This window comes from Lipotes vexillifer, unplaced genomic scaffold (assembly GCF_000442215.2).
Source record: "Lipotes vexillifer unplaced genomic scaffold, Lipotes_vexillifer_v1.1 scaffold356, whole genome shotgun sequence".
NCBI lineage: Eukaryota > Metazoa > Chordata > Mammalia > Artiodactyla > Lipotidae > Lipotes > Lipotes vexillifer.
Genome location: NW_006797342.1, coordinates 4,634,520 through 4,652,201, shown reverse-complemented (window position 1 = coordinate 4,652,201; position 17,682 = coordinate 4,634,520).

Sequence of the window (17,682 nt, the reverse complement as noted above, 5' to 3'; positions counted from 1 at the left end):
TGAACTGCCCTCTCTCTCGAGGTCAGGAAAGAGACTAGAAATCCACTGTCACTACTGATGTTTAACTAGCAGGGGAATAAAACAAGAATAAGAAATAATACATGAAAATTGGAAAGGAGAAAATACATCTACCCTTGTGTGTAGTTAAACGGATTATGTATGCAAATAATCCAATAAAGTAAACAGATACACTTAAAAATTGATAACTGAATTTAGCAAGACATTGGATAAGGATCAACACACAAAAAAATTATATTTCTACAACAAGAAACAGTGAGAAAACACAATTTAAAAGAGACCTTTATAAGGACAGGAAAAGTCAAATGTTAGCAACACATCTAACAAAGGATACAAGACGCCTTTAAGCCAAAATCCAGAAAACATTACAGAACAAATTCAAGAAGACCTAATTGAATTGAAAGACTCAGTCATTCTAAATATGTCAATTTTCTCCAGTGTTTTATGGGTTTAATATAAAATCCTAGCATAATTTATAAGGTTAAGAAAATCTTGTGGCAGAATAATTGTAGACTTATAAAGCTACAGTAATTAACAACAGTGAGGAATTGTCACAGCATGGACAACAGACACAGGAACAGCACAGACAGTTCAGAGAGACCCACAGTAGATGGACATTCAATTGAGGGCAGAGGGCACTGCAGAGAAATAGTAAAGCACAACGTTCCCAATAAATGAGCATTGAGTCACGTGGATATTATCCATATGGAAAAACATTACGTGATTCCCAGCTCACACCATCAATCAAATCCCTTCCGGGGGAATAGTAGATATAAAGGTGAAGGCAAAATAATGAAACTCGTAGAAGGTAACAGTCAAATATCTGGGTGACCTTGAGGTAGCAAACCTCTATTAACCAGACAAAAAGAGAAGTAACCATCAAGGAAAGTAGTGATAAAGGGGCTATATTAAAATTATGAGGGGCTTCCCTGGCAGCGTAGTGGTTAAAAATCTGCCTGCCAATGCAGGGGACACGGGTTCAAACCCTGGTCCAGGAAGATCCCACATGCCACGGAGCAACTAAGCCCGCGTGCTACAACTACTGAGCCTGTGCTCTAGAGCCCACGAGCCACAACTACTTAGCCCATGTGCTACAACTACTGAAGCCTGCGTGCCTAGAGCCCGTGCTCCACAGCAAGAGAAGCCACCGTAATGAGAAGCCTGCGCACCACAACGAAGAGTAGCCCCTGCTCGCCGTAACTAGAGAAAAGACGGCGTGTAGCAACGAAGACCCAGTGCAGCCAAAAATAAATAAATTTATAATAAATAAATAAAATTATGAACATCTGTCCATCAAAATATCGTAACAAAAAATAAAGAAAAAACGCAAGGCAGACTGGGAACGGATATTTGTAAAAGCTCCTGTCCGTTATCAGGAGAGAACTCCTGGATACAATAAGATGGGCTCTCCATAGACAAAGTGTGTGATGGCACTGGCTGGGCCCCGTCGAAATGGATGGTCACGGTGAGCAAAGGGTAGAAAGCAGATTCACCAAGGACCCTCCAACTAAAACCGCAGCGAGAGGCCGCGCTCCACCATCTGGAACAGCTGAGACACAATGACCGATATCACGAGTGTGTGATTCATCTTTACAAGGTTCAAAAACGCACAGAACTGACACCACGATGCTGATGACAGGAGCCAAGATAACAGTTAGCTTTTGGGAGGCGAGGAGGCGTCACACAGGAGCGACTCGGGGTCTGGTAATGTTTTATTTAAAGATGCCGCGAGCAGTGCTGTGGTCACTCAGCTGTGCATTGTTCACTGCGTTGAATGTGTTAATAATGAATAACACCTAATAGCACAGTGATTCATAAGGAGGACAAGTGCCATCCACGTGATGGGGCCAGAGAAGAGGTCCCACGGGGCCTTGTGGGGTCAGGATTTTCTCCTAAAGCCCCCAAGGGCTCTGGGACCAGGCCTGTGGCTCCGTGGCCTGTGGTGGAGACGGGCCGGGTAAAGGCAGGTGGGTGCCTGGCTGGGAGCCGGCAGGGGAGGGAAGTTTGCTCTCCCTTCGAGGGGAGTGGGCTGCGGGTCCTCCAGTCTAGAGGCACAAAATAACCTTTGACTTTAACAGTCTGTGTGGCAAAATCGTTGTATTCATCACCAGAATACTTCAAGCCTGTAGAGCTGAATTGCTGTGAGCCGACAGTACATATATTTTAGTCTGAAACAAAGGAACTTGGTTTTTGTAAATTGTTAGAGACTTCAAAAAACACATCTCATTTTCAAAAGTATTGTCAAGGGCGGTGACTCACTGCTCAGGCTGGTTCAGAAGCGATCTCTAAAGAAAAGCCTAATCTTTCCTGAATCCCATTTGTGAGGAGGCCGGGGTTCTGCCCCTCCACCCAAGGTTGGTTCTGACTCTGAGGGCCCTGAGTCAGCTGAGCCCCAGGAAGGGCAGCGTTGCTCATCCAGGGACCCAGGCGGGCACGGCGCAGAGTCACGGGAGCAGGGGCACACTGCTTGTCCCTCTCTTGCTGAAGCTTATGACTGGGTTCGAGATTCAGCCTTTGGACACTAAGCAAACCGCCTCCCCTATATTGCATTAAAATACAATTTCCAACTTTTGCTTGAAATCAGTAGATGCGTCAGCTCAGTGATTCACTGTGTCTCCTCACCTTCTTAATTCTGTTATATCCTGGAAGAATCCTACTTGAATATTGATGGAAACCCTTTGAAGTCCTGAGACATTGTGTTTCCTCAAATAAGGTCATTTCTTTTTGCTACTACCTGACCTATGGAAAGTCTCCCCTCGAAGTCTGTGCAAACACTCAAGCGGAGATGACAGGTCATCTTTCACCGTCTTCTGCAGGTGCGGGTTGGTCCTGGAAAGCTGTGGCTGCACGTGAAGATCTGACAGGGCCTGAGGGGTGGTAAGACCTCAGGCTTTGGAAAATCCAGGCCTCGAACGTTCTAGCTGCAAGGTCGAGGGAGTCGTGTCCTGGGCCGTTTGCTATTGGTAGTACAGGGGTGATGCCCACGTGAGGGACCTCAGACATGTGTAGGGGCTGCCCTGGCTACAAACACACCCACCCAGGACGTGCACCTGGGTTTCAGCCCTTGCAGGCTTAGCGACACGAGTACAGAGCCCTGGCATGATTTGGTCAGTAACAGAAAAATCAGGACAGTCCACCAAGCACCTCCACTGGGGAAGGGAGTGGGGACCCAGAGGCCCGGCATAGGAGACTGGCTGTCTGGGTTCAACAGTTCTGAAACACAACTTCACAGCCAGTCAGTACTAACCTCTGTGGATAATTCCAGCAAGGTCGGCAAGGGTTGGTGACATGCTTGGTGACCAAGAGCAGAACTCTCTGGAGCTGGTTTAAGCAGAAACAGGAACTTATTTGAAGGTTTCTGAGGCATGGCATCCAGAGGAAGGGTGGCCTGGGCCGGGGACAAACCCCCTTCTGTGTCCTCAGCCTCTGGGCTCTCTGGTTCTGCCTCTACTCTGTGTAGCTGTTCCATCCTGTTGCCCCTGGCCCTGGCCAGGTGTGGTCACCTCCCCTCCAGCCCTTTGTCACTCCCAGACCAGGCACCCGGCACAGACAAGCTCAGACCTGTGTCCAACCTCACCCTCTGGGAGGGCCTGGGCAACAGGGGGCTTAATCCCTGACCCTGACCCTGACCCTGGTTCAGGCTGCAGTACGTCTGCCTCAGCACCTGCCAACTTTTGACTTTGAGCAGCTCTCTTAAACGTCTGGATCTCTTTCCCCTACAGTAGGATGGGTGCAGGTATTCACTGTGGGCTGTGACCAGCCACTGAGAGAATCTGAAGTGTGGGCGTCTGGCTGTCCCTGAAGGGGCCGAGTGAAGGAAAGTCCTGGAGAACACACTCCTCAGTAATCATGCCCCACAATGAACCCATTTTCAGAAACACTTTTGGAGGCTTTGATGTGAGAAGAAAGGACAAATTTCTAAGATGCTGAGGTGGCTATTTCATGTGTCCACTTTATGGGGCCTCAGTGCCCAGATCATTCTTCTGGGTGTGTCTGGGATGGTGTGTTTGGATGAGATTAGCATTTAAATCAGCAGAATGTGTAAAGCAGATTGCCCTCCCGATGTGGTGGGTCTCGTGCAATCAGTTGAAGGCCTGAATGAACAAAATGGCTGACCCTGCCCTGAGTAGAGAGAACCCCTCCTGCCTGGTAGCCTGGAGCTGGGACATCGGCTTTTCTCTGCCTCCAGACTCAGCTGTCATGGGTCTCCAGCTTGCCAACTGGCCTGGCCGATCTCGGGACTTGTCAGCCTCCACAGTCGTGGAAGCCAAACCTTTAATCTCAATCTCTTTCTCTATGTGGACACATCCTCTAATCTCTGTTTCTCTGGAGAATCTGACCAGTACAGACGCTGTGCCCTGTAGAGACAAAAGGGCTGCCGGGGGAGAGGAAACAGACAACACACCCCACTGTTCACCCTGGACTCACACCCCAATGTTCACAGGGTCTGACTTACTGTCCATTTGTGTACTTGGATGCCTGCGCAGGGCCCACTATGCTCAGGAGCTGTGTCATCCGGATTAATGGGGGGCTTCAGAGTCCACGTGAGGGCTTGCTCTGCGGGGGTGGGGACAGTGCTGGGCAGGTGGGGTGAGAAATGTGACACACGCAGAAGCTTCGTGTAAGAGGGGTTTGCTGTTGAAGACGCCCGAGGAGCTCGTGGCATCCACAAGACACGTCCACACAGAATCCCTCAAATCACCTGAAGCTGGTGATGAAGAGAATGTTCATGCCATGGGAGTGGCTGGTGGATCAGGCCGCCCCCTTCACTTTACCTGTGAGCAGTCTCTGCTGGTCCGCAGCCTGGCCGGCCTCTGCCTGCCTCCCAGGGACACCTGGAAAGCTCAGACGTGGCCTCAGGCAGCCGGGGCAGAACGGCCAGAGCATCACTGCTTGGTGTGGACGAGTGGGAGTTGGGGGCAGTCGGCCAAGCGGAGTCCCATACGTCGAATGACAAATATGTTTCCCTCAAAGAAATGACAAAGGATGCCATGGTGAGCGTGGCTGTTCAGGATTTAGTGTTTCTACTGTGAGAGTCTGACGCTTCCAGTTAGGGGACCGACTAACAGGAAGCACAATCTTTCCCCAGGCAGTGTCAAAAGTCCAACTCTCAGAATTCTGTGGCCTGTAAATTGCTAAATCTACTGCAAGATAAGACAGTGGAACTGGGTGAATCTGAAGGTGATCTCATGTGTTAATACCTCCCTGGGCCTTGTGATGCACCAAAGGGGCTGAAAACAAAAGACAAAGTAAGAACCAGGTTTGTTTGTTTGTTTGTTTCTTTTTGCGGTACGCGGGTCTCTCACCGCTGTGGCCTCTCCCGTCGCGGAGCATGGGCTCCGTTCGCGCGGGCTCAGCGGCCACGGCTCACGGGCCCAGCCGCTCCGCGGCACGTGGGATCCTCCCGGACCGGGGCACGAACCCGCGTCTCCTGCATCGGCAGGCGGACTCTCAACCACTGCGCCACCAGGGAAGCCCAAGATCCAGGTTTTAGAGACGTTTGTGCATTCAAGTCCTTTTTCCTTTAATTTAAACTTTCACAAACCCACCGGTTTCTCTTTTAGCCAAAACTCTTTTGATATTCATCCACGTCAAGCTTCCCACTCCTGACTCGGGCAGCGACCTCCCAAAGGTCAAGGGTGTTAAGACGCCAAGACAACGGTGAGCCTCAGTGGAGCAGCTTGTTCTAAATGGGCCCGATGCGTATGGGAATGCTGCGCTCAGATGCCCAAGGGAAACAGCTGCTCTCAGATCCGTAACTTCCTGTCTGTTGCTCAGTGCTTGCAGCGCTGGCAGCACCGGGTCCTCACGTGGCAGGTGGGGCAGGTCCCTCTCCTCCAAGTGAGGGTCAGAGCACCTGAGGGGAGGCAGCGTTGGCCTGGGCCCTGGGTAGATGCAAAACACAGCATTTTTTTCTCCACGTGTTCATCCTTCCCCAAAATGAAATGACACGTTTAGGCAAAGCGCATACAAAACCTAGAGAGGCAGCACCACAGAACCTGCCCCTTAAAAATACAGAGGGGCTCTCCCAGCAAATCCCCACAAAATATTTGATGCCATGTAAGAAATAGCTCAAGCTGGTTAATGGAATAGAAAATGTGAATTCGTTTTCATTTCATCTGAAATGTTCTCTGACACTTTCCCTCATTTTCGCTTAGTGCCCACAGAGTATGTTGCAAGAGTATAAAACAAATACAAGTTAAAGAAACGGGAACTTTTTCTCTTTGGGAGAAAAGGCCTTTCCACAGCAACTCAATTACAAATCCAAATTTAGTATTAACTCCTAGGGTCTCCTGTGCCATCCAGGAAACAAGAGAGACATTGGCATTTCTGGTTCCTATGAAATGGGGGTTCTCACCTCCACGGAGGAGGGTATTATTGTCCCATTTTAGAAAGTATTACATCAAAGCTCAAGGAATTTAAATGACTCAGTCAACTCACCCACAGCACCTATACTTTCTCAATATTGGGGCAGGTGTAGGTGTAGGTGAGTCATCACCGAGAAACATCACATGATGGGAAGTCTGAGGTAAATTAGAACCCACAGAAGGAGACTTAGAACCCACAGAAGGTGGGTTACGACCCATGAAGGTGAGTTAGGACCACAGAAGGTGAGTTGTTAGAACCCACAGAAGGTGAGTTAGGACCACGAAAGTTAAGTGAGGACCACAAAAGGTGAGTTAGGATGACAGAAGGTGAGTTAGGACCACAGAAGGTGAGTTAGGATGACAGAAGGTGAGTTAGGACCACAGAAGGTGAGTTAGGATCACAGAAGCTGAGTTAGGACCACAGAAGCTGAGTTAGGACCACAGAAGCTGAGTTAGGAAGCTGAGGAGGTAAGTTAGGACCATAGGCAGCTGGGCAGTTTGGTGCATCAGCAGAGTGCTTTCAGTTGGATGCTCTGATGGACTAAATTTCCAGAACAGGTGTGCGTTGAGCTGAGGGGATTGGGGGTTGACAAAAGCACTCTGATCGTGGTTCTGTGAGTGGAAGCTGATGCAAGTCCTATTCCCTTCACTTTCAGGGTCAGAATCTCCCTGTTAAAGGAACATTCTGACAGCAGTATGGAGGCTCCATGAGGGTCAGCTTTGGGTTAACAGTGGTAGATGCACTAAAGCCGAGAGCCAGAGAGAAATCCCACCAACTCCGCCCAACCGAGGGCCCTTTGGTCACACGTGCAGCTCCCCGACAGAGAACAAGCAGTTACAAACTAACCTGTTGGGGAACGATGGTACCTGCCCCCCAGATCCCTCCCCAGACAGCTGGGCCCTCCTGACCCTCGTAGGAGGGTCACATACTCCAGGGAAAATATGGGCTCGTCCACCCTCTATTCAAAAATAGACCTTCTTATAAAATAGAGTAACATCTTCGACCTACAAAGTCCTGGGAAGTTTTATCAAACCACACTGTGTGGTAACTTCACACCAAGTGGAGGTTCTGCTCAAACAAGTTCCATGGTCGCTTTAAGAAGAAATGGTGACATTAAAAAGATATGTTCACTCGCTCTTCTTTGCTGAGGAATAAATAGATGCACTTTTCTCTCGACTGTGACTGCACCGAGCTTACAAAGACTAAGAAATTGGATCATTTACATGATGCCGAATGACCACATCCTTCACTCCGAGCCCAGAGGTCTGAGCACACGACTCTGAGTCATCCCAGCCAAGTGCAGAGGCCCGAGTCCAGGCCGCGCTGAGTCACAGCTGTCCCTCCGGAAGCACTTTTCAGGGTAGCTTGTCTGAATGGAGAGAAAACCCGTCCGAGTCTCCAGTAAACGTAACAGAGGCTAAAGTGATGCTTCGAACTATAGCGCTGAGGTCTGATGGAAAGAGGTCAGATACTTGCAGGGGGTTTATAGTTTTGGCCCAGAGGCCGGAATGCTCTGCCTTTATCATTGAGGCTGGTCATATGTGGGCTACTTAGTAAGTTAAACTATCCGTTGAATGACAGCATTTCTCTTAGTTTCCACTACAGTCGTTTAAAACGTACAGCTGATTCACTTTGTTATACAGCAGAAACTAACACAACACTGTAAAGCAATTATACGCCAATAAAGATGTTAAAATAAATAAATAAATAAATAAATAAAAAGCACCTCCGTGAGCACAAAACTCATGCTTGCTTTGGCGGTGCTGTGTCCCAAGGTCCAAGTATGGCAAAAATGTTTAATATTTATTTATGGATAAACTAATGAGTGAATTGACATATTGTCAGGGTCCCGTTGGGGTGTCAACTCACCAATTTATTCAAATTCTCTTATCTACATTCTTATTCTAGTCAGTATTCTATCTTATGACCAGTGATTCTGATATAATAAGCGTAACAACGGATGTCTATTTAGCAATCCACAGTTTACCAAGTACTTTACATCATCACCTTTTATCTGTACAAACCCCATGAAGTGGGCATTAACATTATACTCACTTCTCATTGATGCACTGAGGCTCGGGGAACTTAAACGATTTCAATGCAACCTATGTAAGTTTCCTATTTTTCTTAGTATTACTATGCTTAATACTATGTTGAAATGCACTGTTTCAACAACAAGATACAACTACACACCTATTAGAATGGCCAGACCTATTAGAATCCAGAGCACTGACACCCTAAATGCTGGTTATGGAACCACAGGAACCCTCATCACTGCCGGTGGGAAGGCAAAATGGTGCAGCCACTTTGGAAGACAATTGGGTGTTTTCTTACAAAATAAGCATTCTCTTACCACACAATCCAACAGTCACGCTCCCTGGTATTTACCCAAAGCTGCTGAAAAGTTACATGCACACAGATGTTTATTGGAGTTTTATTCATAATTGCCATAACTTGGAGGCAACCAAGCTGTCCTTCAGTAGGTGAATGGATGAATAAACTGTTACATCCAGACATCATAACGGAATATTATTCAACAGTAATGACAAATGAGCTATCTACCCATGAAAAGACATGGAAGCACTTTAAATGTATATACTAAGTGACAGAAGCCAGTCTGAAAGGGCTACACACTAGGTGATTCCAACTCTGTGACATTCTGGAAAAGACAAAACGATGCAGACAGTTTTGTGAAAATATCAGCAGTTGCCAAGGGTTAAGGGGGACACACAGGATATTTAGGGTGGTGACATTGCTCCGTGTGACAATATAATGGTGGACACCTGTCATTATACATTTGTCCAAGCCCATAGAATGTCAACCCCAAGAGCAAAACTTGGTGTGAACTATGGACTCTGGGTGAGGATCACAGGTCAATGTACATTCAGCAGCTGCAGTAACTCTACTTTCTGGGGGGTGTTGGCAATGGTGGACGCTGTTGCTTGTGAGGGGTGGGCAGGGGCTATACTGGACTTTCTGTATCTTTCTCTTAATTTTCTGTGAATCTAAAACTGCTATAAGAACCAAAGTCTAAAATAATGGTGTGCTGCATGAGAACAGATTATTTCATATGTGTACATGTATATAGATTATATATATTTTATAATTATATAAACACATATTATTATACAGACATATACACAGATGAGCAAATCTGCAGGCTAAGAAGTGAAACCATTGGTGAATAACTAACAGCACTGTGAATCCTTCATCCACGGTTCTGCAGCTACACTCCTCACACCTGCTTAGAAACAGAAAGATCCATAGTTACTTTTTCCTCAAAAAGTAAATCAGAGTAAGTCAGTTACCCGCGTCCTTTATTCCAGGACATGGGTGACTGTTCTCAGGAGCACAGTGAACCAAGCCCAGGACCGTCGCTCCCGCCTGGGAGGCCGTGCGGCGCCGTCACCCGCGCCCAGGCTGTATTTCTGTCACTCTCGTCAGTGTCACATCTGCTGAAGCCGAGCTTCTCGCATTGTCCTGATGCCATTCTGGTCATTTACACACTGTTTGCACACATTGTCCGTGTGCAGCTTGTGCATTATTCACAGGAGCCCAGCTGGCAAAGCAAAAATACACCCAGGCTGTATGGATCAGCTGCTTATCCCCTGCAGCCTTGGCTGTGAGATGCCAGGAGGAAGTGAAAGCATTACCTGTGAAGAGTCCAGGCTGGGCCGGAGGAGCGTGGCAGAGCTGAGTCATCGTGGTCTCAGGACCTGCAGAGAAGTCTCAGCTCCAGGAAGGACTTGTGCACCAAGTACAGCCATCAAGGCTGTGGGGCAGCGCCCTCTCCTGATCTAATCCTTTTAAGGTTAGGATGCCGAGAAGGAGGCGACCTGGCAGCAGTTGCCGGTGTCCAGTAGGCAATGGAAGCCAGAGGGACTCTGCCCACCCGGGAGCCCCTCCTCGCGGCCCGGGGACTCGGGACCCTCCTGCAGCGAGAGGCAGGGCGGCAGCCTCAGCTTCCCCACCGGGTTATTCACCGATTTCAACATCCTTGACAAACAGCTCAACTTCGTGGTACATGTTATTTGATTGTTCTGCTTCTAACTCATTTCGGTCTAGGGTCACAGTGACAAATATGCAGCAATCATCACTGACAAGAAGCGGTCTCACACCCGGAGACTGATCTCGGGATCAGACCTCGGTGAGGAATTGAATTACGTAGGGTTTATATGCTTTCTGCCTCAGGGTCAGTGACACGAAGTGCCTGGCTGAACAAGTCTCTGCTGCTAAAAGGCCATCTTTCTTTTTTCCGACTTTTTCTTATTGTAGCAAAACACACAAAATTTACCATCTTAACCAATTTCAGGTGTACAGGTCAGTTGGTGGGAATGTAAATTGGTGTAGCCACTTTGAAAAACAGTATGGAGTTTCCTTAAAAAATTAAAAATAGAGTCGCCGTATGCTCCAGCAACCCCACTCCTGGGTAAGTATGCAAAAAATAAAATAAAATCACCATCTTGAAGAGATACCTGCACCCAGATTCACTGCAGCGTTATTCATATGCCATGATATGATAGCAGCCTAAGTGTCTCCGGTGGATAAAGAAAATGTTATATCTGTCTATCTATCTGTCTATATATATATATATATATATATATATATATATATATATATATATATATATATATATATATATATATATATATATATATATATATATATATATATATATATATATATATATATATATATACACATAGTGGAATATTACTCACTCTTAAAAATAAAGGAAACCCTGCCATTGCAACAACACGGGTGATCCCGATTATGCTATAAGTGAAATTGCATCACTTCACCTCTAAGAGACCATCCTTCTTACCTGCTTCCGTGGTAGTAAACGCATCACATATTTGGCAATGAAATGAAAGAATGGAGTTTATAGGGACATTTAAACTAAGTTCCCTGAAGGTCTCCTGTGCTTCTCTGAGTTTCTACCAAAGACAATGGTGTCATCCAAGTACAGCAGAACTCCTAAGTAGCTCCTAAGGAGCTCTGAGATCCCCTCTTAGATTTTGTCAAGTTAACCCCCAGCAAAGAGTCCAAAGGATGCTTTATCCTGGCCCTCATCCGCCATGAATCCCTTATAACCACCACCCGCACCAACCCCCTGGAAAGTGACTTTGTAGGTGAGACGGTTGAGTTTAGCCCCTCTTGTCACAACCATAGAGGCAGCAGGACAGCAGGGTTAAGAGTTATTTACCGACTGGCCTTAAGTGTAGACCCTAGCTCAATAATTCCTGACACAACAGTCTTCCCTGGATTGTCTGGCACTGGACTTGAGTGACTGTAGCTTAAACTCTTCCCTGAGGATCATTCCTGTCCCGTGAGGAGGTGGAAGCAACCACCTCCCTGTCTGCGCCATCACCCGAGCAGAGGAGCTGCCCTGCTGCCGCCACCGCTGTCCGGCTTGGACCCGCCGGGACTTGCCTGCGTCCCACTGCTCCTCCGCCCTCCACGGTGGATTGGGACCTACACTATTTGGGTTCATTTCCTCTTGTTTTCAGCACCTTTAGTTCATTCCTTCTCCCAACCAGATGCCCTGGGAGGGTAACTTGGCGTGACCCTGGAGTCTTGTTCTGAAATGAGGCAGAGGTGGCTCTGGAGCCCCCATGGCCGCTGGTGGTAACCCCATGGGGGTGTCCTCTTATTCTCCGCACACCTTCCAAGCCCTGATGAGTTCTGGGGAAGAGACTGCAGGTGCTGAGCTGGCCCGTGCATTACTTCTGGACTTTTTCTGTGTGGCAGGGGTAGTTTCCCTGGCGGCTGTAACTGGGTGAGTACATTTCCCACTCCTCACGGTGACAGATGGATGAAGGTGATATGACACACTCACGCACGCACACGCGCACACACAGTCACACGCTCGCACATGCGCTCACGCACACACACTCACACACACGCACACACACACAGGTGTCCTGCAGTGTGAACAGCCTTGCTCCCAAAATGCACGTGGACCACCTCACAACTGGGGATTGACTGGGCGCTTTACCCCAGCCTCAGCACAAAGCACCATCGCTTTCCCTTCTCAGATGTGAAAAACAGAGGTTGCCCCGTTTCTTATTCTAAGCAGTTAACTGTCATTTTGGTCTCCCGGTCCCAAGCAACACTGTGGCCCCGATGTCTTCTCTTCCAAGTGGCCCTTATAGCACTTTCCTTAGCAAAGGCATTCTTATTCTTGTTCTTAATTATTAAGTGAGCACAATAGCCAGTAGAAATGTAAGAAAAAGCTTACTATCACTAGATTTCCAAAAATGAAAATTAATTGTCTGCTCTTCCTTTTCCAGCCAAATTGCCCAAAACAAAAGAGAGTGCAGTCTTCTGGCTGTGAAGACAGGCAAAGGGCACCTTTCTGTGTGTCCATCGGAGGGATGTTGGGACGAGCTCTTAGAAGGGCCGTTTGAAAATGTGTACTAATAATTTTAAAAATAAGTACAACAGTGCCAGAAAAGTTCTGTAAGGAAAAAATTGAGAAGCAAGCAAATGTGTATGTTTAAAGATAATTTTTACAGTAGTGTTTATATATAAAAAGAAAAAAACCTGGAAACAAAATAAAAAGTGCAATTAGTAAAAGAGTAGCTAAATAAATTATGATAAATCCACACAGTGGAATTCTATGAGCACCAAAAATCATAATTACAGGTTGACTTGGAAAAATGCTGACAATATACTATTAAGTGAAACATAGTTTTCAAAACAGTGAACACGATCGTATCCTATTTTTGAAAACTATAATGCATACAGACTGACAAAATCTGGAAGAACACACACTAAAATGTTAACAGTTATTTCTGGGTGATAAGATATGGAAGATTTAATTTTAGTTTAGTTTACTTTTATTTATTTTCTTAATAGTCTATGATGACCATAAATTACTTTTACAAAAAGAAAAAGTATTCTTCCCTTAAAAATATAAACACATGTTGCAGCATGGTGCACTAATTTTTACATATTGCATCAGTTTCTCTGACATTAGAACAAATATCCAAACAATGTGAGTCCTCCCTTCAACATCAGAATTTTCTCCTATTTTGCCTAAAAGAATAAAGGTAAGTGTCACATTTTAGGAGAGGCCAGTGTACATTAACTCACAACTTCCTTTCACATTTTAGCTTGAGGTTCAGAATGTCATACTACATTTCTGCAGTCTCCCTAGGGATTTGAATTTGACAGAAATCAGGATTTCAGGCTATCAAGTTTAATTGTCTTAACTGGAATTGGTTTGTAGCATCACCCCAAAATCCCCAGCCGTGAAACACAAAGCTTGATTTTTGCATAGGAATCATTCTGCCTTGTCCTGCCCCACTTCAGCCAGCTAAAGGTTGGCACTTGCCATCTGCCTCTACAAGGATTAAATCACAAGCTGCTGCGACCACTGACCTTCAACACCCCCAGAAAGGAGCTCAGGGTGGAAGTCAGGAATGAGGCCCTCTGTGCTCTGGGGAAAGCTGGCAGAACAGGTCTACAGATTATTACATATTTTCAGGAGAAGATTTTATGAGCCCAATTCTTGCATCTCCTCATGTCTAGAAAAGCACTAAAATCCTTCATGATGACGTCAGCGCCCCATGACGAGCAGTGACCTTTACAAGACTAGCAGAGCCTTCTGCGAAAAGTATCTGCTTGATGGCACGTCCCCCCTTCACCGGAATCACATCGATACTGACCGTCCCGCCGCCTGTTCGGAGCAGTTCCTCAGCACTATCTGAAATGCTGTCTCCCAGCCTACAGTCCTCATTTTGCCCCCAATAAAACTTAACTCACAACTCTCACGTTGTGCTTTCTTTTTCAGTCGACAGCTGGGTGTCTGTAGAGATTCCCTCACTTCCTCTCAGTGGTCATTTCTGGAGCATTATTGTGTCTAGGACGAGGCCACAAGCTGTAGACGCAGCCGAGAGGCAGTCCTGTCACTGGAGGGTCTCAGAGCCTGGAGATGAGGACAGACCATCACACATCCTGTGAGTGCGATTCATAGGTAACCTGGGGAAGAGGGAAAAGTGCCTTTATCTGCCAGGAGCTGAGATGGGAGCAAGGTGTCCGGAGGTGTCCACGGGGTCAGACACCTGGAGGCTGGGAAGGTGCTGCTGCCCCAGGACCCTGCGTTCCGGGGGCTCCAGATCTGAGAAGAGGGGCGGCGTCACCCAGGCGGTCAGGGGCCTGGCTGCTCTTTGCTGCGCCTGCCAGCCCGCGAGGTGAGGGGGGCGCAGCCCCGGACCCGGGGGTCCGAGCCTCAGCCAGGGCACTGGGCAGCGGGCTGGCGGGGCCCTGCCCGCGGAGGAGGGGCAGCTGCCCGGCCTCCTCCCTTCCCGTCGGTCTTTCTTTTCTTTTCTTTGTTTTCTTTTCAACGAAATAGTTTTCCTCCTGTGCCAAGAAAACTAGGGTTTATGGCTCTGGAAATAATCATCATCTGCACGTTTAAGGTCTGTGCTTTGTCAAGCCTGTTATGTTTGCTTTCATGAAAACTATTAGAAATTTCGGATTCGATGAAAGGTTTAAAAAAGTCACTTTAAATGGAAGATTTTAAATTCACTTAATGTTTAGAAGTGGAGCCTTTCCCGTAAACTAGGGGTGGGATTTGGAAAGATTATGGTCTTTTCAGTTTTATAGGATATTCTTCATGCTTTTAAAACAAAGTGAACTCTGAATCTTATATCTTTCAGTGGTTTGCAGTATTTTGTGGCCCCAGGTGCAGGCGATAAGGCAGATGAGGCTGTGCCGCTAACGGGCCGGAGCCCACAGCTCTCTGACCTCCGATGCACACGGGAGGCTGGAAGGTCAATGCTGTGAGGAAAGGGGAGACTCTGTGCTTTAACATAATAAACCAAACATTGTTCCTAAATGTCTGCTCTTCCCGGATCCCACTGGTTTCAACGGTTGCTCAGGCCTGGTTCTGACACAGGGGCTGCCTGGGGAACAGAAACAAGCATTTAACTGGGAGTGTGTGTCAAAAAACTGGCAAGAAACAAATGGTTACTTGCTCTCCTTTCTGTCTCCTGAAGATTTCTTTTGTTTCATGTTCAATTTTTCAATATATGCAGGTCCGTAAAAACTGAGTTTTTATAAAACGTTTGGCAAAATGTGGATCTCTTGCAAAATTACTGGAAAGGTTACCAAGACAAGGAAGTCATTCAACTCCCTTGTGGGCTACTTTTGTTCCGTTTTCTTGATTTTTTTGAGCATGTTGAAACTTGTTTGGGAAGATGGATTCTGTTTGTCGTGTCAGGATACACCTGTGAGAAGGTGGTCATTAGCTGGTATACTGGCTTGGGGATGTGGAGAAAGTTGGGGTCCATGGCACATTTGTGACGGCAGAAACATTTCCAGCCGAGGGGTCTGGCGGAGGGGGGTCGGCCGTGGGGCAGCTGATGGCGGGCCTGGCATCAGCAGAGCCCGTGGCGGCGCGCAGGTGACCTCTGGTGCCAGGGCCCCTGCCGTCGCTCCTGTGTGTTAAGGGTCAGCCTCACCACCCCCCCTTTCTAAAGAGCTTGAACACTGTTGTAATGCAACGCCCTGGCCCCCTTTTGTCTTTAAAGTGGTGGAGAGGCCCCAAGTGCAAAAGGTAGGAATCGAGGAGAGACTTAAAACTGGAGCCACCAGGATGCAGTGAGGCCTTGAACCCTGTGTGCACGGGCAGGGGCGTCGGCGAGGACGCAATCCCAGGTCCCTGCAGACGGGCAAGAGGCGCCACCCAGGGAGACCCGCCCTCACTCTGCATCTGCCGTTGAGTGTGCAAAGTGACCTGGCCAGCTTCATCCCGAAGGTTCTCACCGGACGAAGACGGGCATGTCTGCCAAATCTTGAGGAAGAGCGAGCTAATCCCGACTCGGACAAAATGTGTCTACACGCCTCTTATGTCCGCCGGCAGCTTCATAAGGACCCGACTGTTGGGCATTTTCTGCTCTCAATACCTCTGTTCTATCTAAAAGTAAATGTTATGGTTCACGGGGGGTAATATTAAATATAAACTCTATGGGTTAAGTAGGTATTCACGTTTGCTCCCCCACACATATCCAGAGAAGCTAAGGCTATGCTTTATTTATTATGACTCTATGTTATTGTTCTCAACTCCAATGGCTACTTGAGCAACTGGGCATGTAGCCTGAAGAGACAGAATCATCTCTTAACAGGTTCACGACTCTGCTAACGGAAACGACCTTCCCCACCACCACCACCCAGTGATCTATCCCTTCATGAAGAATAAATTAGAATTGCCAAAGCCAACCTACTAACGAGTCAAAGCAAGGAGTTTATGTCTCCTCATCCCTTGGGGCCTGGACAATCTCATGCCTGCTGAATGTCAGACCTCCCAGCCAGGACCTTGCAAGGGAGGCTCGGCTCTCGGACAGGCAGGTCCCCTCTTGCACTGGGCAGGCTTGAACATCACTGATTCAAGCTGGGGAAGAAAGCCGAAGGCAGGCAGCTCTGAGGAACTGCTGAAAGCAGCGAGCCCCTCTTGTAATCTGTGTGTTTTCTTTGAAATACGCCAAGAACGACACAGCTGCATCCTCTTAAGACATTTATGTCCATGGAAATGAGGGGGCTTTCAATGTTTAATTATGGAACAGGCTGAAGACACATCTAAATAAGGGGAAATGAGTCTTCTAAAAAAGACCTTCTTTAAAAGGTTGTACAAATGCAAAAATTGTGTTCTTCAGACACAGGAAGGCTGGGGTCTGAGTCAGACAGGCAGCGATGCGGGTGCCGTGTGGACCATCACTCCTCACTGGTGACTGGGAAGGAAGCAGGTCCCTGACTCTGCTGAGGGGAGTCCGGGCACCAGTGCAACCAGCCGTGTGGACCTCCAGGGGCTACTGGACATCGTAAAGGACCCCTTGACACATAGTTGCAGTACCACCTTCAAGCATTAGCAGGAGAAACGAACAACAAAATGTTTTATGGGGCACTTGAGAGAGTTACCATTGTTCTGTGGAGTGTCCATGGTCTTCTGTTCCCTGATTTCTCTCAGGGAAACACTGGGCTCGGTCACCACTGCCCTGAGCAGGAAAGGCCAGGCAACCTTCCACACACCGCACTCCTCACTCCTCACTAGGGGTCTGTCCAGGGACAGCACACAGCCTGTGAGCATGCTGGACACAGGGAGGTAGGTCTTCTCACAATAAAGGTGCATGGATAACCTGATACATCTACCCCACTCAGAGCACAGAGTCCCAGAACACCAGCGTGCCCTGTGAGCTCCTTCCAGAGACTGAAGCTGCCACGTAACTCTGACATGTGCCTGCAGGGGCCACTCCTCTGGCTTCCTCAGGGATGGGAAAGGGCCCTATTGGC